A 21,441-nucleotide genomic window follows, 5' to 3' on the forward strand; every position below is an offset into this window, starting at 1 on the left:
TCCCAGGGCGGCTGCAGTACCGAGCCAGCCGCTTGGAGTCTGGGCGATAGCCGGAGTGTGGCTCTGGCCAGCCAGGCTCTGTTTCTGCCGTGTGCACCACACCGCCTTTTTCAGTGGTGGCTTGTTGTTGTTTTTTTTCCACCCACCGGGATCTCCCAGTGCCAAAAAAACCCTGCTGCACTGCAAATTAGCAGCGCGGTGAATGGGTGCACGTGTACCACATGTGGTTACAGCACCTTAAACAGGTTTGAGTTGCCACAAGTTGCACATGTGTGCTCATCGGGATGCACCCATAATGTCTGTCTGGTTTATAAACTACATGGAGCACTTATGTAATCCTACTGTAGCACAACAGTTATGAAGCAAAATCTTTTTTCTTTTTTTTGAATTGGGTTTTCTGGCAGAATTTGGAGGGGGAGGCTCAGTGTGAAACTGGCTCTGTAACAACTATAGCTTCTGCATTGATTACCAGAAGGTGTTGAGCTTGGTTCATCACTCAGACAAACAGAGTTTGTAAGGCTCTGTGTGACACCCATGAATGCAGCTCCAGGCTTTGCTATGTAATGGAGCATGCTGCTGAAAAACAGTTATATCTGGTTTCTTGATGTTGCTGTGAAGCTGTTATTGGTAAACACGGGAGAAGAAAATTATTTTTGTAACAGTGCATCTAATGAACACATTAAGGGGTATAACTTGTTGAAATGTTGTGTGTGTGTGTGTGTGTGTGTGTGTGTGTGTGTGTACACACATACTGGATGTGAATCTAGCTTGGTACTATTTTCCAATTAACATATTACTTTACTACACATTCTGTTGCATTTGTGATTTGTTTTCATAGCCAGAGAATATGACTTTCATAACAGGATAGATTTTCTCCTTATCCAGGCACCATCTTTAGTGGAGGCTAGCCAACCAAAGCCCTATGCCGTGCACAGAAATGCTTTCTTAAAGTGACTGTTTCACTGAGGGGTAGCTTGCGGTTGCTTTATAGAAATGGGTTGCTCTCCCTCTGAAAATCCTAGGATGGAAGTCAAATCTCCACTTGAGTGAGTCAGGAGACTCCTGGAGATGCAGAAGAGGCTCTAAGTCAGAGAAACCCAAAGCAGCCTCAGTCTCATTGTGTAGAGAGGCCTTACCTAACTCCACAATTAGTTTTGTGTTATACTTATCATGAAAAGGTGGGAGTTTGGGGTTTAGTGCTGGCTCTGACAGCCTGCAGCAGGTGGGCCCTATTTCTGTGGAAGGGTAACAGATGGTCTGCACCAAGGAAACGTGCTGGAAAGGCCACGGAAAGAACCAATATTGCAGCTAGGGAAACATGAAGTCCAACACATTGGGGCCACAACACAGTTGTTTGGGGAGTGTCTGATTTGGGGAGTCCCACTGAGGTTCTGTATCATAGGAAACCTTGGGAGAAATCCCTTGTCATCTATATTTTCAAACTCACTGATGCTTGCTTGATATCAACACTTAGCCACCTCTTTCAGAGGAGACCCCAATGATCCGTACTGCTGTACAAAGAGACTTCATGCAGTCGAGGTTGTGTTTGGGGTGCCGCTGCTGGCACCTTCTAGAGCAGGGGTGGGCAAAACGCGGCCCGGGGGCTGGATGCAGCTGGCCAGGCCATTCTATCCAGCCCGCAGGGCCCTTAAAAATTTAGAAAATGAATATTTATCTGCTCTGGGCTGCCTGTCATGCAGCCCTCGATGGCTTGCCAAAACTCAGTAAGTGGCCTTCCACCCAAAATACATGCCTGCCTCTGTTCTAGAGAGCCAGAAGCACGATCCTTGCACTGAGAAGCCAACCAGACAGCAGCAGGGAACGGGACACCCTTTTGAAACCAAGCGATCCGTTTGCTACCAAGGGAATCTTAGCTCAGTTGGATGCAAAGATAAATGTGATTAAGCTTCATTGTGGCAATTTTTTCCTCCAATTTTTTATGCTGGTTGAACCAAGTTGTCTGATCTTTTTTTTTTTTTTTTTTTGGCATCCAGTGCTTTGAGAGAGAGAAACGCTCTACAATACTGAGTTGTGAGTTCCTCAGAGAAGGGTTTGTCCCTCTTTTCTTTCTCTCTCTCTCCTTCCATGCCTCTGCAGCATGTACACATAAGGTGCTGTGACTAATAACGCTCCTATCCAGCTGTGCAAGGCTACGACATGAGGGGAGTAAATTCCTTCCATGAAAGTGAAATGTTTCCATAGGGTGAGAGCACATGAGTTTCCTGTGCCTAGACTTCTCAGTAGATGGTACTGTAAAGTCTATCAGTTCAGAAGAGAGTCTGAAGTATAAACTTTACTCTATAATTCTGGAATGCAGCCACTCAGTTTCCATCCAAATTATTATTTTTTTTTATCTTGCACCTCCTTTCCTTTGCTTGTGGTAACCAAAACAGGTGATGTGATACATTTTATTGCTGCAGTTAAAGACTGAAATACCAGGGCTTTCAGGCCGTATGCACAACAGGCTTTTTTTTTTCTGGAGAAGCAGAATCTATGTGAGCTGGAAGGATTACACTGTGTATGCATGTGTCGTGCTGCATCTTTTTCCAGCTACAACTAGGGCTATGTTTGAAATCGTTGGGTCCTTCTTCTGATTTATTTGAGCCCATATGAAAATTGGAGGTGTATTTCAACTACAGACTTGTTTATATAAATCAGCTAGGTCCCAGTTCATAAAAGTGCTTAAACACATGTATTCCGGGCACTTCAATGCCTTTAAATGGGATTTAGTATGTGCTTAAACTTAAGGACATGCTCAAGTGCTGTCCTGAATAAAGATACTCTCCCAAATCCAGAGTTGTGCGCACAAACAGGGTTTTTGACTTGTGTGTCTTAATAAACATAAATTCTGCCCTCTGTCATAATGTATAATAGCATGCTCAAATCAGGGTGGTTGCCCCTGGATGCTGTGTGTCTCTTCCCCTTGCTGGGTTTTGGGCAGCAATTGCTTGCTATCTATCGCCAGATGCTCCACAAACATAGAACAAAAGATAGTTGCAGTCTTTGAGCCTGCAGCTGCTATGCAAGGTGAAGTAGGTTGTTTGGTAGAAGTGGTTACAAGAGTCTGTAAATAACTGAGTTTAAAGAGAGAGACTGGCCACAGATGATAGGTTTCCAGCAAAAAAATAGTACATACAGTATGTTGGGTTTTGATGCTTTATCATCTTTATTAGCGAGGGTGGCCCTCACAGATGGGGCACTTTCAAATTCATTTGCGCTGATCACGGTTGCGTTTCACCGCTGACCTGTTCATTGCGGGTCAAAGCAAACTGCCTCTGCCTACTGACCGTGTACAGGAATGGGCTCCTACAGTTGCCATAGGAGTTTCAGTAGGTGAGTAACAGATTTAAAACTTTATTAGTGAATGTTAAAAACCCTAGTGATTTACACGGCTTTGTAGAAATTAAAGAGGACGTAGGACCCTGTGCATATTGGCTACGTGGTACGTAGTTGGTATATGCTGCCGCAGTCTTAGTCGTGAAGTCTGCGTTATCGTAAGGGACGTAAGTGGTTAGATGATGCGATGCGGTCGCATGATGGGAACAGAGGTAAGACCCTGCACGTAGTAACCACATTGGTGCAGAGTTGTAGGGTGGCTAGATATTCTGAGACGGTGGATTTAGCACGTGGCGTGCTACATGAAGCCTAGCCAATGTTCAGAAGTAAGTTGGCACATTCAAATCTCAGGAGGCCCAAGCTGTTGGCATCCATAGTCACCATTGTTCCTTATTATATGTAATATTATTTGTATCCCTTGTCTTTACCCCTACCCATTTGTTTGTCTCTACATTGTCTTTTCGGTTGTAAGCCTCTTGCAGCTGAGACTGTCTTAAGCCCTGTAAATGCAGCACCTGACACACAGTGGGGAGAAGTGACCGACCTATCTGGTGCCTGTTGGTACTGCAGCTGCAGGACCAATAATACTTGTGATCATGGTGTTATGAAATAATTCATGATGAGAAGAAAGGAGGGAAGGTGGTTTTTGCTTTAACCATCAAACCTTGTTGGGCTTGGGAAAAATCTGATGCCAGAGATACTTGGATCCAATTCCTCCCTCTTTCTGACTGACCTTGGACAAATCACTTAAACCCTCTCTGGGCCTCCATTCCCCATCTGTAGAACAGGATAGTAACCCGCCCTTTGCCTGTCTTGTATATTTGGAGAGTAAGATGTTCGGGGCACAAGCTGTGTTGTTTGTACAACCTCCTAGCAGTCTCGGCTGAGCCCAGCTGGGGCTGCTAAGTGCTGTTTGCAAGACAAACAATAAAAATTGTAGAATCTGGCAATATTTCACTGCCAGCATTTTAGGTCAGTCTCCAGCTGCTTCGATATTATAATTAAGATGCATCAATATTATGCTTTGAATGCATGCGTATACCTCTGTTGTTTGCAACTACATGCTAATTTTGTTGTCCTCATTTACGGAACATTTAATTATAGGTGATGTCTGGAGAAGCCCGTTAGGGAAGCTGCTCTGTTTATGGTAACATGGACATGGAGGGCTCTTCTGCAGCACCTGGAAAGGAGCATGAGAAAGTTGTGTGTGCACGCAGGATGCATTAAGTGATCTTAATAGAGCCATAATGTTCAGTGGCTCATAGGAGCTATTAGCACTGTGGAGCACAGCAGCTAGGTACATTGGAAAGGGTGAGGGATTCTTTCCCCGCCCAGCCTGTCCGTTCCCAGGTGGAAAATGATGGTTACACATCCCTGCCAGCTTATGCTTGGAGCCTGGTGACGGTAGCCTAGAGGAGGCACATTCATGCCCCACACTGTCACCGACTGTCACTTTAGTGCGAGTGGGACCATTAGCAGAGTAGGTGAGGAAAGCATTGGCTACAAGATAGGAAAGAATCGCCAGAGAACATGCTCTGTCCATGGGATCTCCCACATGGAGTTCAGTCTGTGTCTGCCTGGGTTGGTATTCCTTTCTGCAGGTTTAGCAACACAGCTGCTCCTCCATCCCTGACTGTCTCCAAAAGGGTCCCCTACCTATAATGAGGCTCGTTCTGAAGAAAGGAAGAGAGGCCCATGGGCCCCCTGCCACCGATGTCTGCATCCTTTCCCGTCTCCCTGGCCTTGAAGGTGTCAGTAATTATCCTGTAATTAAGTCAGCAGTGTGCAGAAGATTTTGCATCCAGACACAGGCTGTGTAATGGTGTAGGGCATTGCACACCTGGTAACACTGAAAGACTGGGAACAAAAATATCTGTGTAGCATGACAGGCAACCAATAGGAGAGTATTAGAAGCTAAGCACTGAAGTGTTCTCTACAAAGCCGCTATCGTATATATATACCAAAAACTAAAACTCTTGGTTCCAAAATGATACCTTTTAGTAGGCCAACTTATTAGTTTTATTAGACCAATTTTATTAGTTGGTCTACTAAAAGGTATCATTTTGGAACCAAGAGTTCTAGTTTGCTGTATGTCTTCTTGTCTCAGACCAACACGGCTACCAAGTACACTCCTCAAATGTATATATTGTACTCCTTACATTTCTAATACCAGTGTACAGACGCCCAATCAGGATCACGAGCTAGTTGTCAGGAACTGAACAAGGGGCTATGAAGATGCAGTACTCCCTGCTCCAAAGAATTTACAATCTAAGGGCCTTGTTACACAGTAATTTTGGGTGGCTCCTGGAGCTCTTAACTCCTGGATTGCCCACACGTTAGCACTTTAAAGTGGTTTTAAGCACTCATTATTCAGCTCAAAGTTACACCACTCCAGGGCAGGATTCCCTCTGTATCTGCAGGACCCAACTCCTCTTCCATTAAGGTGCAGCCACTCCCCACAGCTGTGCCACCCAAGTTGAAGTCCTCCAGTATCCCAAGATCTCTCTGAGATAACTGAATTCAGCTATGGTACCTACAAATAAAGACGGCAAAAGCCAAACAGCAGGGTCCAAAGAACTGAATATGAGGCTGACACCCAAGTTTTAATTTTCTTTCCTCCATGGATATAGATAACCTTGAGCGACTCACGCTCAGTTCATGCCTCAGTTTCCTATTTGTAAAAAATTCCCATGATATCTGGATTAGAGTTTGCAACAGTGTTTTAAACATAAATTAAAAAAATAATTATTTCAAGCAAAACTGCTCTGTTTTGTTGAAAATGCTACAGAATTTAACTAATTCCACTTTTAAAAATGCCATTTTTTCCTTTAGAACATTTCTTTTCTAATAGGACATGTTATATATTTATAATGCCACCAATTAACTCTAGTTTAAAAGCACCAGTTTAGCAAAAAGAATCTTTGGCAATTACCATACATCTGCCATTGCAGCTGTCTTTTTTTTTATTAGCAAATCAATGGCATTTAGTGCTTTACGCTGACTCTCTTCTATTCTCCGCAGCTAATAAATCTGCATCCAAGATTAAAGAACTGTCTGGATGCACTGCCTATGCCATTGCCCCTCTGAGAGATGGGAGAAGCCAGGAGATACAAGAGGTTTTGGATGATACATGATAGAGAAAGGGGGGGTGTCATCCAGGCCTCCCCTTCCCTGCCTCTTATTCTCTGGTTGCAATTTGCCTTCTATTTCACAGTTTTGCTCTGTGAACTAATAATAAATGGCTCTGCAATGTTAAGGAACCATAGGACCAGTGCCCTTTGGCCTGTGTCTTTGTGCATGTCTGTGTGTCTCTCTTAGTCCTTCCCCTCTGCTGACTGGGGTACAACCAATGTGAGTGTATGGAGCGAAAGGCTACATGAGTAGACCGCTCTGATGGACTGACTCTGCAGGGAGCAGTTCCGGCCACAGTTGGGTTTTGGTCTCATTTTACATTCATCCTACAAAACTTCCTGTGTCCAGCTGTTTATCTAAGATGGGAGTACATATAACACATATAATGTCAAAGCCTGCTGCACTGTGAACTGAGCCCAGAGCACTGCATTGTTTTGTGGTGTGTCTAATAAATGCAAAGGGTTGCACTGTTTATGGATTGGATTTTATGATTTCTGTAGTAAAATAATTAGACACTTTGAATAGTAAGTTTGTCTCTTCACTGCTATGATGAAGAAGAAAGACCCTAGAAAGCAGTGACATTAAAGGCTCGAGTCTGTTGGAACCTGGACCACCCATAGGATCCAAAGGATTTCAGACTATCTTTTATATGAAAGATTTCTACTAAAATCCCAAGTTCAATTCTTGATGATGTCTTTGAAGGCTGTATGGGAATGGATCCACAGCTGGTTCTATAGATTGGCTTACATTTGGTTCTGTGGGGTTACTTAATGAACTTGCTATCAAGATTAGCAAGTTTTTTGATGATTAAGGCACCCCAGTCTATAGTCAAAGGCACACAAGGAAGTAATGTGACTAGCATCACCTCCTGCCACCTTTAACACCCCGTCTGAATGACCAAGTACCCATTTACAGCTGGGTTGGCTAGGGGTGGCCCATAGCCAGAACCTGAAGTGGGGCTCGCATTCATGTCTCTGCAACCATACCGAGACATCCAAGCCACTCTTGTCCCTTCCTCTAATTACCTGTGCACCCATGCGTATTATGTATTTACACATAATTAGTAAGGGGAGAGATAACGAACTTGATATCAGAACTTTACTGTAATCTGGGAAGTTGATTTTACAGTGAAACCTGTACATGTCATTGATAGAAAACATTTGTATTCCTTTCCTCCCCTCATCCTCCTGGCTATCTGGCTGAGATCAAGGCTGTTAGGATGAGAGAAAAGCATGCTAAATGCTTTCCCATCACATTTGCTTTTCTGCTTTTATTTTGCTTTTTTTTATTTTAGAGAAGTGGCTATACGTTTGAACTCTTTGTGCTTTTCTATTTTTATGGGGACTGTGATAATGGGGGGGGGGGAGTTCATCGCTCTTCAGTTAAATATACTGTCATCTGACATGGAGACTTTAATCTTAAGTCCTTTGTGCATGTTCTGTCTTGTGATTCAAACACCAGTACAAATTAAAAAAGAAATTCTACTTGCAATGAAAAAATAATTAAAGGACGTGATGCTGAATTTTTGCTCCTTGATTAGGCTGTTTCCAACACAGGAAGAAGCTATAAGAAAACAAACATCAGGGCAGTAATGAAATATCACCCAGCTGTAAATACGTCTGAATCTTAGCAACATGGCAACTCCCTTTACTTTTAAGGCCTTCTGGAACATCTGTTTGTGTGAAAGTGTTTCTCAGCTTGGACTTTCTTGGAAGAGGGAGAAAGCACTTTACTACTGGCAATGCAGGAAGGTCATGCTCTTCTCTGGGTTTCTAAGGATGCTGTTATGAACATCCTTTCTCTGAAAAATGTCAAGCTAGGGGAAATGTCCAACTCAGTTTAATTTCCAGTGATTTGTGCAATAGAGGGATCTCCCTCTTCATCTTCCAGTCGCTTGGTAGAATCAAAGGAAATGTCTCAAGAGCGGAACAATTTAGAGTTATGGAGTAACATAAATCAAAGCAAAAATTTTGACCCATCAAACTCATTAGGAGCTTTGAACTTCGTTAGACAAGGAAATCAACCTATATAGCCCAGAGGTTTTGAGAAAGACAACATTTGCTATCTTAATATTTAAAATCCTCTTACTCAGGCTTCAGTTTAAAGGTATAATGGTTCCTTTTGGCCTTTTTTGCTCTTGCGGTATTGTAGGCGTCGGCAGACTTACTTTGAAACTACTTTGATGAAAGTGAGAAAAGATTTTTTGGTGTTGTCAAATGTATGTTGTGATGAAAAGATCTTGAAGACTAGATTAGTTATTAAGCCAGGGCTGGGCAATTATTCGGGCTGGAGGGCCACTTAACGAGTTTTGGTGAGCTGCTGTGGGCCAAGGTGCAGGGGGTGATTAAGGGAGATGCCAATTGATCTCAACTGGCCTGTTCCCCCCGTAATCATCCAGACTCCTTTGTCCCCCTGCATCCATCCCCCCCACACCCCACCACCCAGCTACTGTTGGCGCTGAGCAGTATTGGCACCACAGCCGCTGACAGCTGGGTACAATGGGATAGGGTACGATGCAGTGTGCTGAGTAGCGCCTGCCCCCTGCAATGAGCTGCTGCTGCCGTGCCGCATTAGAAAAGTCGGGGGCAGCTGTCCCAGGCCGAGCTCCCCCTGCGGCCAGCACGGACTTGCCTCCTAGTGGCACTGCAGTGGCAGCAACTTACCATGGCAGGTGGGCAAGTAGGACGGCTACTTGGTGCATTGCATCGCACCCTGTCCCATGTGGGCCCGGCTACCAGCAGCCATGGTGCCAGGACTTCACAGCCACAGCACCGACAGGAAGCCATACGGGGGGCAATAGATATGGTGTGGGGAAGAAGAGTCTGTGTGCAGCCCGGCCCGGCCCAGCTCAGCCCCAGCAGTGGCATAGTAGAGGGGCAATGGGCACAGCCTAGCTCCCAGCAGCATCCAGCAGGCCACATAGGATCAATTATCAGGTTGGATACAGCCCACAGGCTGCATTTTGCCCACCCCTGTATTAACCTGATCTTTTGGGGAGTATGTTTCATGAGATTTTGGTTCTGCTAGGCTTTCTTACACTGAATAGCATCTTCCCACTCTGATTCCAATGGGACTGCACACAGAATAAGGTACTATTTAATCTGATTATTAGCAGCAGAATCCAGCCTTGAAATAGTCCTTCCTTCCCTTTCCCTGGCTTCATAGTATAGTCATTCCTGATTTATACCAGCAACAAGAGGGGCTGGGGAGGGGAGGCTCCCCGCCTTCTGGATTGCTTCTTCCTTTCTTTATTATTTACATAATGGACTGGTTTGGAAGGCTTTCTGGTGTTTAAATGAGTAATGCTACTTTATGGAAGCAGATTTGTTCTGTGTGCAAATTAGGGATGTGAGAAAAATAATGACCCTATTCATTTGCTATCTTTGATGAATGGTAAAATATTTTAAAACATTCCCTATTAATGTCACTTATCATTTGAGAGTAATTGAGAGCAAATGGCTGTTGAAAAGCTGCTGAGCTTATGGAACACAGGCCTCATAGTTTTTATGGTGCTCCTTGGACCGTGAGTGACACTCTCTGTATTTACCCCTTGTTCAAACACAGGTTAGCACAGGACTTCAGTTAGCCTGATAAGTCATCCTGTCCCTTTGAATGATGGCACAGCTGTCTTAATTACAGCATGGACCAGTTTCTGGGCCTGATTTTTTTCTTTTTAAAAAACCTTCTGCAAAGCAACAAGGAAGGCCAGATGTTCAAAAGGGCTTAGCATTTAACATGCACTCAATATGCTGGGCTTTTTCCAGCATCTGGCCTCAGTTATGGGTGCTGAGCTCCTAAGAAAATCTGGCTGACATTAATTGTAACTGGATTTTGTTTCCTCGCTTCCTATTCGGTCATACCTAGAGACCTAGTGAATTTGCGGTTTTGCAATTTTTTGCGGAAACCGCAAATTCTGTTGTTCTCAGTGGAAAAGTTCAGGGACCGCAAAAAGATGCAAAATCGGCAGCGAGGGGGCAGGGATCGAGATGCAAAAACAGAAAAGGGTGGGTAGCCCTGGTGTCCTGAACAAGGGGGAGGGAGAGCAAGGGGGGAGATTTTTCATGGCAGAGTGCGGCAGGTCCCCTCCCATGCTTCTGATTGGCTGAGGCGTCCCAAAAGTCCTGCCCCTCCTTGGAGATGTCCATCTGTCCAGCTCTAGGGAGGCGAGGGGACTTCCAGGGTCTCTTGGAGGCCGCCATGTATTGCTATGAAAACGGTGCACGGTGCTGCACTCAAACCACAAAATCAGGGGGCAGCCACCCCAAATTGGATAGGACCCTAGTCGTACCTGCTCAATGGCCTCCTGTTCAAGTGAGGCAATTTTTTTAGCATCATTGGACAACTCGGAGTTGGATTCAAAGCTCATGGAACTCGATGGGAGTTTTTCCAGTTGACTACGCTGCTTTGAATCAAGCCTGGTGCATGTCTCATCCCCTGCATCACGTAGATATAGCAGTTTATAGGCTCAAGGGGGCTAACCCGAATGATCCCTGAGTGTATTTCTCAGCCAGTCACTACAGCAGTGATGCTGTCAACACCGGTATCTGGCATACAAAGTACTCTACTTTTACGGCTCCCTGTGCCCTTGTCACATTCAATAAAGTGACCTTCATTAAGGAACTTCTGACGTTCCCAGCCATCCAGATCTTCATAGGATCTGATTCTTGTGGTCTTTTCACTAGCGTCAGGGTTGATCCTGGCTTAAAAAGCAAACTGCGTTGAAAGTAAAAGCCAAACCCTTAACAGTATGAACTGACCTGAGCGAGCAGACTGTGATGATACTTGTCTCTAATGCCACTTGATCTTTTTCACTGTTGATTTTAGATTGCTTATCACAGGGAGGGAGGGAGGGAGGAGAAACCATCTCTTTGAACTGCTGCCTGTACACGGTTTCCTTCCTGCACTATCCACCGTCATCATCTCTCACTGCGTCTATTAGAGGAGGTGGTAGTATCTAGACACCCTATGGTTCTGCTATGCAAAGAGAAAAAATATCTTTCTGCTTAAACAGTGGACTGGGACTCAAGAGATTTGGGTTAAATTTTTGGCGTTGCCACAGGCTCTGTGTATGAGCTGGAGTAAGTCACGTAAGCCTTCTCCGCTGTTTCCTCCCACTAAATAGGCAGAGAAGAGCGAACGCTCATCACCCCCCACAAGGCTCTTGCTCCTCCAAGCCAAATACAAGAACCCAGAGCTCTTACTTTTCCACAAATTTGCGGTTTGGCCAGAGACATGAATTCAACTCCTCATCTGTCAGTGCATAAACAGCTGGAGATACCAAAGTAATGCCCTCTCTTGTCCCTTCCAGGAGCTCTCCTAGGGCCATGATGCCAATGCAAAGATGTAGCTTCCTAGTCCTACCGTGACTACAGCTATTTACATGAAAGAAAACAAAACACAAAGGGCAGAACCAGTTTGGCCCCATGTGAAATGCCAGGATTGCTAATTGTTTTAAGAGACCATGTCCTTTGGAGTATTGGAGGCAGGGAGGGTGAGCACTGTTTTCATAGCAACAGCCTCGAGGGCCAGCAGCACTGGAGGTTTTTTTTAGCATACAAATTTAAGGCATGATCCTTGAAAGTAAGTGCTTCCAGCCCAGTGCTGAAGAGTTTCGCTGGCTCCCAGGGGAGGTTGTCTTTGGGTGAGATGGACAGGATTTAGCCTTGTTGGCTTACAAAGTTCCATGCAGCGCCTGACAATGCATGAGAAATAAATGGCTTTTCTATGAACTTTTTCTATATTGCTCACTTCACAGGACTCCAGGTCAGGCCAGTCTGCCCGGGTAGTTTGCAGTTTCCCAGGCAATCATCTCTACCTTCTGACAGCCTAGCAGATCATCTATGATATGGCTGCAGACAGGGGGCCTGAGCCAAAGCTCATCAGAATTCAGAAAGACACCCTTTGATTTCAATGCTCCTCGGATCAGGCCTGAACATATCATCATTTTTCACCTCTGGATCTTGATAGCTTTTCCTTTCTTTGGGATTGGGTTTTTTCCCTTGCGTGCTCCTAGGAGGGGATTCTTTGCCTGGCAGAGTTATAAAAATCCCAAGCCATGAGACCCATACCACATTTCTGGAAGGCTGTTTTTAATGGTGGCATCTACTGGACTGGAAAGATTGGGCCAGATCCTTAGCTCACACCAAACAACATAGCTCTTGCGTTCGTTGGAGCTATACTGAGGACCTGGCCTCTGCTATCAGCCAGCATCCTTCTTCATTGTATTATTCTTCCTCCTTTTAAGGAATCTGAATAGAGAGATTCCTCCGGAGCCCAGGGCAATACCTTTCTACAATAGGTCTCCGAGTGCGTGAGGAACAGAGCCAGCTTTCTCCTAATACAGAGATCATCAATCCTTTGACATTACTGGCACCTCTGCCAACCCCAGTCTGAAGGACTTGGCCCTTAGCGCCAGTTTCCAGTCGGCAGCTCCCAATATGGTGTCCACTGGAGTTTACTGTATTTACTTTTTTAAAATGGGCTAAAGTGAGCTAGTTTTTTCCACTCAAATCAGGATTCATAGATACTGTATAAAAGGTGCATTTATTGAAAATGATGTATGAAGAATCTGCCTCTTTTACCTTGAAAAGGGGAACATGCTGTGCTGAAGATGCAATTTAAAATATATATCTAAGAAAACTTTAAAGGCATTTATTATTCAGTTTCTAAAACATTAATTTCTCTGTATAGACGGCAGACCAATATCCTTTGCTTGCAATTTGTTTTAGCAAAATACCAGCATTTAATTATTGGTTTGGTGTGGGACCACATCTGACCATCATCTGTACTAAGCCTGGTCCTGCGGGGGAATAGCCAGTCATTTATAACAGTAATCATGTATTTTGTCTAAAAAAATTAGTACTTGTAGGGCAATTTGAGTGGCTACATTCCACTGATCAGAACGTAGTGTCAGCTCTGTTGCATTTTGTAAAAGGAAAGTATTGACTTCTGTTTTGTGAGATTTGGAAGCAAGGCTCTTTGACATGTGCAAGCACAAACTTCTTGACAGTTTATCTCCATCTTGATCAGCCCCAAAACCTGTACGGTCAGTCCTACTTTGCATTTGCTGAGCCCTGTTGACCCACAGGGAGCAATTTTCTAATTTGGGGTCAAGAAGAATCTGAAAGTTAGTAACAGGTTAAGAAATGACTCTTGAATGGCTTTGGAGGCTTCTGTAGTAGATGATAATCTGAATGGAGTGAAGACCTGTCACAAAGGCCCCAGGAAAGATGGAGTGCACCCTGTTGTATAGATTTACCAAAGAGCCTAAAAGGTAAGAGATCTTAATTAAAAAAAGAGTAATAGTTAGCTGTGTTAGTCATCTGATGAAGTAGGCTGTCGCCTATGGAAACATGGCTTCCTGATTCAGTTTGTTTCTAAGGTCCTGCCCTGCCCTATCTACTGTCATTTAATGAGAGCTAGGCACCTAATTCAGTTAGGCCCATATTCTTAAAGATCAGAGGGTGCTTAACTCCCTTTGCACTCACTAGGAGTCAGGCACCTTTCTGCTTTTAAAGATCGGAGCATTAGACAGTTTAGTAAATCTCAATCTGTAGCCACTGAGCCTAGCTTTTTGGATGCCAGCGCTCTCCCAGTGGCTGCACATGGTTGTACTTCCTGAGCCTTGAAAGACTTTAGGCACCTTTATAAGTCTGGCGCCAAGCTCTTGCTATTTCAGGTTGGGATCTGAATAAACGGGATCTTACAGCAGGTTTTCCCACATTGACCTGTCACATCCTGGACTTTTGTCACTGCTGCTGTAGCTTCGCTAAAGCCACAACTAGGCTGCAGTAAGAGCAGAACTCTCCAACAAAGCACTTGCCTGTAATGACTAAATCAGAGACTCCTCATTTTGCAGGCAACAATTTACTTCATCAGGGCAGAATTTCACATTCTAGACTAGCTCAATCAGAGGTGCACAAGCCTTCGTAAGCAACAGCTTACTTCATCAGAGGTACTTACAAAAGTTTATGCATCTCTGAGTTAGCCTATAAGGTGCAACTCCGTCTTGCCTTCTGCTTTAATTCAGACTAACAGCCAGCTACCTGTCACTTGTTTGTAATGGAAAGGCAAGGTGAAAGTCAGGCCTTGGTCCTATCCTGCATAGGGGAGCTTCCTTGAGATCTCTGCTAACTCAGATTAGAGCAGCTAGGAATGTAGCTCTTGATTAGCGATGGAAAGAAGTGGCAGGACCTGATTCTGAGCTAAATTCAGAGTTCCCCAAAATGTGGGGAGTTTCAAAACGAAGGCCCATCTCTAACTTTAGAGGAGGTCCATTCCTTTTCCGGTACTTAATTGCAAACAGACAGCTACTACATCTCGTGGGTACTAAGGGACTTCATTTCTGCTTGTGGAATACCAATATTTTGAGATTTTAAGAAACGTTATAATACTGAGGTTTGTTAACAAATGGACAGTCAGTTAAAGCATAATCATAGCATTTCTCGTAGTGGTATCATCTTCTGAACTACAAGTAATGCTTCTATATACACTGCTGCTAAATGAGCTCACATTTAGTTCCCTGCTATCGTTAATCTGTTCTGATGTTCAACAGGTATAATACAGCTGCCTAAATGAATGGATGCCAGTGTGTTCAGCACAAATAAAGAAGTTTTCTTTAATCCTGCTGCCATTTATAGGTTAAGAGGATCCAACAATGGGGAATTTTCCAGGTTGCATATTGTTACTACTACTTCTGTATGCACTCATTTTAAAACATAGGAATTGCTAGGAGGCATCAGAACAATGGTACAAGCAATATCCTTTCACTGGAAGAGGCTAATACTAGAAGCTTTTGAGAAAGGTGTAAAATGTACATAATGGACTATTATCTTACAAAGTGCCTAGTAGGGAAAAGTTTTTTGGTGTTTTTTTACACTCAGCAGTATAGGCTTACCTTTCCATGCTGAGGCATTTTCATGCTGAGGTTGATATTCTTGACACATTTCAGTTTGGCTCGAGGAACTAGAAATGACACAGGTAATTCACCATGTCTAAAATATTGAGCACAAAATGCTGATTCTGTTTGTCATAATAATAAATGCATTGTGTGTGCCTGAATTTGCATCATTTGGTTCAGCCAAAGCCTGGCTTAATAGTGAAGATGCAGTTTTAAACTTAAGCCACTTGATGGCCACATTTTAAACATTTTTTCCCCAAGTTGTTCCAGGGCTATATTTGATACGTGGCAGAGAGCATGAGGCTAAAGGGTGTGTGGTTAGAAAACCATCTACACAGCCTCCTGTGTGTGTGTGCTGTCTATATTGTACTTAAGTTGGTAAATATTGATATTTCTGTATTTCTCTAGATATGTATATTTTGATAACATCGCTCTGTAATTCTTTTTCTAGCGTCATACAAGAAGAAGGGGTGAATATTATCATCCTGTTAGCTTTATGCACAGGTCCTCACTTTCTTCCTTTCCCGTTGAAAGCCCTGAATTGACCCAATAGGTCAAACTGCTACCCTCCCTCCTTGTTCAACCAATATTCCTTTGTCTTTCATCCTCAAATCCTAGGGTCCTGCACTTCAGCTTGGTATTTTAGCTCATACATTTTTTGTAGCTTTCTGAGAATCAGTAAATCAGATTGTGTCCTCACTGATATTCTGTGCCATTGTTTCCCAAAGGTTTTTTTAAAAAATGCTTTATTACCTAGGAATGAAACAGCCATCCTTAAAAATAACCCGATGCTGGAATGACTGAGAATGACCAGGAAACTTCCAAGCAGATTCAGGAGAGCCTCAATGTTGACTGAGATGTCCCAGAAAAAAAGCACCAACAAAATGCATTTGATCTAACCCAAATGTGATAGCCCCACCCTGGTTCATTAACAGTTATGGAGTCCTGGGACTTTCAGCCACAAATTCAAAACCCTTTGCTGCTTGAGCTAAAAGAAAAACTAGGTTTCTTTCCATGAGCTGGTAAATGTAGTAGGCTTTCTTCTTCTGCCGGGATTACATCTACCAAGAGGTGTTGTTTGGTGTGATTTTTTTAACCAAATATCACAAGCATGCAAACTTCAGGATCTGAGGATGGAGAAGAGTGAGAGAGAGAAACATCAGTGACTGCTTTATAATTGTGTGGATATCCACATACAGGGTGAGTACCAAGGAAGGGAGGAGAAAGATGTGTCCTTGTCTCACACTCTTAGGTCTTCAGTACAGCCCCTGTCTTAGCCCTGGAATCTTCTCCATTAAACAAAGCCATGAAATATAATGTTATAAAAGCAGCAAATTCTGAGAATTCATTGCCTCCAATTTCTGTAATATTACCAAGTTCGACCTGAACGCTTATTTTATGCTTTCTGTAAACTCACAACTGATTCTGCAAGACTAAAGTTGGGGGCAGTGGGAGGGTATAGGAGGACTGTGTCATGTAAGAGCAATGTAAGCTGTGAATGCCGTATTGGGGAAGTAGTTAATAAAGCAACACCAAACTGTTCCTAAAGGGATTTGGAAACCAGGTTTTCTGCCTTAATGGCCTCATTTATCACCTTCAAATGGGGATATATTTGCCTGAATTTTCTGAAGACATGGTAGGAGTTTGTCAGACATTCCTCCATAGCGCTCACAGGCCGCTCTGCAGTTGCAGGAGGACTCTCCTCCCCGGCACATCAGTGGCTTCCATTGAACACGATGGGAAAAAAATCTTCCAAAACTAGGCCCAGAATCTCTGATCACATAAGTGGATGCTGTTCCTCTGATGTTCCTCAAGCTACAGTGACTTATACCAGCAGAAGACCTATTCCATGAAAGACAAATGTAGCACTCAAAATGCAACCACACCCTTCGGAAATCCATTTTGGCTGGAGTTGGAGTTGAAGCTGGAGCTGTATTTAAGTAGGAGCAAAGCAAGAGGGAGAGAGAAGAGGGGCAGAGGTGGGCGGGGGAGTTGCAAAGAATTTATTTCCAGAATTGAACACTGATGGATTATACGTGTTAAAAATTCCCTTGAATTCAGAGGGTCAAATTTTGTCGTGAAGGCAGGAGAACGGCAGCAGGCCTCTGGCCAGACCCTGATCTGGTGCGTGTTCTGTGTCTTAAGTTACCTAACAGGATGACCTTACATGCCACGCGGTTGTTTTTCAGCGTATCATTCAGCTGCACTTACAGGGTGGGTCTGAGGGAACTTTATCCCTTTCCACGACTTGACAATCATTTTTGGTTTGGTCTTATTTTTGTTTCCCCTTTGCTTTGCTGTCATTTCAGCTAATCCTTGAGGGCCCATTCCTGCAGTCCTAACTCAGGTAAAATGTCCAGGACTGCAGATCTCAACCTCTGTAATTAATGCTGCCTTTTGAAGATGAACCCAGTAGAGAGGGTCCCTGACCCTCTAAATAACTTTGATCAGTCACTGCTGTGAGCTTATATAGGGTCTGTGGTCTTTTCGGTGTCCTCTGTGTATCAGTGTCCAATGTCCACAAAGGATATCGTTTTCTAAAGTCTGAAATGGCTTCAGAGTAGCATAGTTACTTGGGAGCCTACATCTTTTGGACTCCAAGGGCCAAATTCAATTGAAACTGGACTGTTAGCATTGCTGGGACTGTTGCTGATAAATGAAGAGAGAGCATTTCTTACATAGGATAGACCTCCCTAAAAATGACATGGGGGAGGAGTATCATTTCCTTTAATGATACTAGGAATAAATACAAGTCATAACTATAAGATACTGACCCCTAACTATGAGATAAGACCCCTGCAAATGACCCAGGCCCTGGGACAGGAAAGCCCATTTCTTTGACAAGGAGTTTATGAAAGGTGCGGTCGCTGACAAATAGGAGAGCGCCGTGCATGCTACACAGAGGTTTAACTAACCTTGCTTCACTTCCCTCTGCCTGATTGACTCATTCCCCTTGATTCTATGATTTCATTCCTGTTCCTACCATATTTAAACTACGGGATCTTGCAAATTAGTTGCCTTATTAGGAACAAATTTACTTCCTTTGTTTTTTCTAGTAAATAAGAGGCTGTGCCCATGATGTTCCTGTGCTGGGTCTTCATTTGTACGCCAGAATGATACCAGCTGACACACTGATCCTTTCTGGGCCCGCTAGTACCTCTTGCCGGTAGTGTTGCTATTCTTCCCCTCCCGGCTTAAGCCCTATGGCTGGCCCTCTGTATCTGCCTGCTGGCAATCAGGATATGGTCAATATGGTAGCTGCTTTCCTTATCCAGGCTCATTGGCTAACGCCTCTTTTGCGTCCATAATGGAGGATATTTTTTTTGCTTTTGCTCAGTCACGTGGGATCTTTACAATTGCAAGTGTTTAGACATTCACTCTTAGTGGTGCTTTGTTTCTATTGCTTCAATCTATGAATATATCCAGCTTGCCTACTGCTTCCACTAGACAGCTATGCTGTCGTGCTGCATAGCTAACCTGTGGGCTTGTGGAGGTTAGCAACAAAGCATTCTTTTTTCCATGTGCTTTATTGTTCCTGCTATTCATTTCCATGCAGAATATGCCTGGAAGACATCCCAGTCCCTCAGGAACTTCTTACTATTCTTTTAACATGGCCTTGTCTGCTTGGGTTAGGTTTCTTTCAGCATGTTCAGTTTTTGTGTGCGTTGATTGCGAGATTCATTTGCAGTGGGTTTAGGGTCACCATCATCTTTAGGCAGTCGCTTGCTTTGGTTGAAAGCACCTTATTTATACTACCTGAAGTTTGAACCTGTATACATTACTTTTGGCCTTTTGCTTGTAATGTGCAGAGTGCTAATAGTATTACAATGGCATCGTCCTAAAGCTTCATTTAACTTTGTTTGGCTGCAGCTTCTTCTCTTGGTAATGCTGAGGGAGTCTTTGTAGCTTAGCACAGGGGTTATCAACTGGGGGTACTTGGAAAGGGGCTAGGGGGTATCCGTGGGTGGGCAGGGATGGAGTGCTGCCACCCACCACCCTGTGCCGCCACCTCCCAGGAGCAGGGCAGGGGGAGTGAGGGTAGCTGTTCGATGAGCCGGATGTGAGGGGGAAGCTCACACGTGGCCGCCACCACCATCCACCACCCCATGCTGCTGCCGCATGCAAGCCCCTCCTCACTCCATGTCCAGCTGCCGCCACCCCCCGTTTTTCCCCTCTCCTCCAGAAGTGTACGCAGTAGGGCTGTGCAAAACTTCGGGTGGTGATTCGATTCGGAGGAGATTTGGCCCAATTCGGTGGCTGAATCTATGAATCTGAATCGAATCAGGGGACCAATTTAAAGGTCTGAATTGATTCAAAGCTCTCTGAATTTTTGGAAAAGATTTGGAGAGCTTCGATGATTTGGGCAGTCCCCGGTGGCTGCAGCAGGGAGCTGGAGCTGGACTCTGTGCTGGTAAGTACTAGGGGTGGGGGAGGTGGCCATGGGGGGACTACTGCCAGCCCCCCCATGGCTGCCCCCTCTCCTCTCCCCGCCCCAGCTCGGTACTTTAAAGAAAAGCCCTGGTGCTCATCGGGTGGTGCCGGGCCAGGGGGTGATCTCTGCTTCCCCCCACTGCCCCAGAAAAGCCCCGGGGACTCATCACTCCTGTAGCAGCCTCGGGGTTTTGGGGGCTCATGCAGAGCCCCCCACATGGCATGTGGGGCAGTGGGGATTGGCCCCCACTGGCAGAAGTGGTGAGTCCCGGGGTTTTTTAATTTTTTTTCCTTATAGGGCCGGAGCTGGCCCATGTGGGGCACCCATGGGGGGGCTGGGGGAGTGAGGGGGGGATGGGGGCTCATGCAGAGCCCCCCATGCAGTGTGGAGCAGTGGGGGCAGCAGGGATTGGCCCCTCCCCGGCAGCACCCAGTAATCCAGGGCTTTTTTTTTTTGTTTTTTTTTTTTACAAGTGCTGGGAGCTGGGGCAGCCATTGCCGGGCTGGGAGAGGGGCGGGGGATGGGCCTGGCCTGGCTGATTCAACCAACTCGAATCTGGACAGTGGTTCAAATCACCGAATCAAATCACTGTCCCCCAAATCGGCCAAATCCGAATCTGAAGCAAATACTAGTCACTTTGCACAGGCCTAGTACATAGAAGGGGTACACTCCTTAAAAAAGGTTGAAAACCCCTGGCTTAGCACATTTATTAATGAACTGTGGTTTATTTGCCATTCATTTTCCTCTTGATTGACATATTGCTGCCAAGTCTATACACGTGCTGCAAGTCTGAACCTTACAAACCATTTATTTTTTCACTGCTAATGTCATTCATGTCACGTACACACGTGTTTTATGTTACACGTACAATCTTATCCAGTCTCATTCCTCAGTATAGTGCACTCTTGCTTTTGCAAAATGACTTTTGTTGCTGAAGTCATTGCAAACAGCAGCAGATGTAGAACGTTTCCCACTTCAATATTTTTCTCCAGCATACCCATGGGTTTTCCACTGCATTTAATTTGTCTCCTCTGCTTTGTGCATTTTTGTTTTCTCAAATGATTTTGCCCATTCTTCCTTGTATTTTCACATTTTCCTTGTGCTACCTGGTGAACTAAATCCATGTGCTCTCCAAATCTAAAAGCAAGTTTGTTCACTCACTTTGCAAGTCTACAGTTCTTGGTAGAGTTAGTGCAAGCTCTCCCAGTGAATTATGTCTCTTATATCTTTCATTCCTGTTAATAATCTACTGAGAGTTGATCCCTCTTTCATGATTTAATAATTGCTCAAGTCAACTGTTTTGCACAGTTTGGCAATTGACTGATCTATCATTACTCTAGATGTTTTATTACATTTGTTGACAAGATAACTTTGGCATCTTTTTTGTGGACTGGAAATGCTTTTGGAGTGCTTCTAGGATTTTTCATAAATCCTTCTGTTCTGCCTCTAACCATAGCCAGATGCTGCTGGACCATCTGGAAGTCTTGGCCCATTGGAGCTAATGGTGCGGCTGTTACTGTTCTGCTTTCCAGAAACAGCTAAAACAGTGCTGTTTTCAGGCTTTTTGCTTCCTCCAGGTATCTATAGTCTCATCAGACACTTTTTGTAGGAAACATTCTCCAAGTTCCTAGACATGACCTTC

Source organism: Alligator sinensis, unplaced genomic scaffold, assembly GCF_000455745.1.
Source record: "Alligator sinensis unplaced genomic scaffold, ASM45574v1 scaffold876_1, whole genome shotgun sequence".
Taxonomy (NCBI): domain Eukaryota; kingdom Metazoa; phylum Chordata; order Crocodylia; family Alligatoridae; genus Alligator; species Alligator sinensis.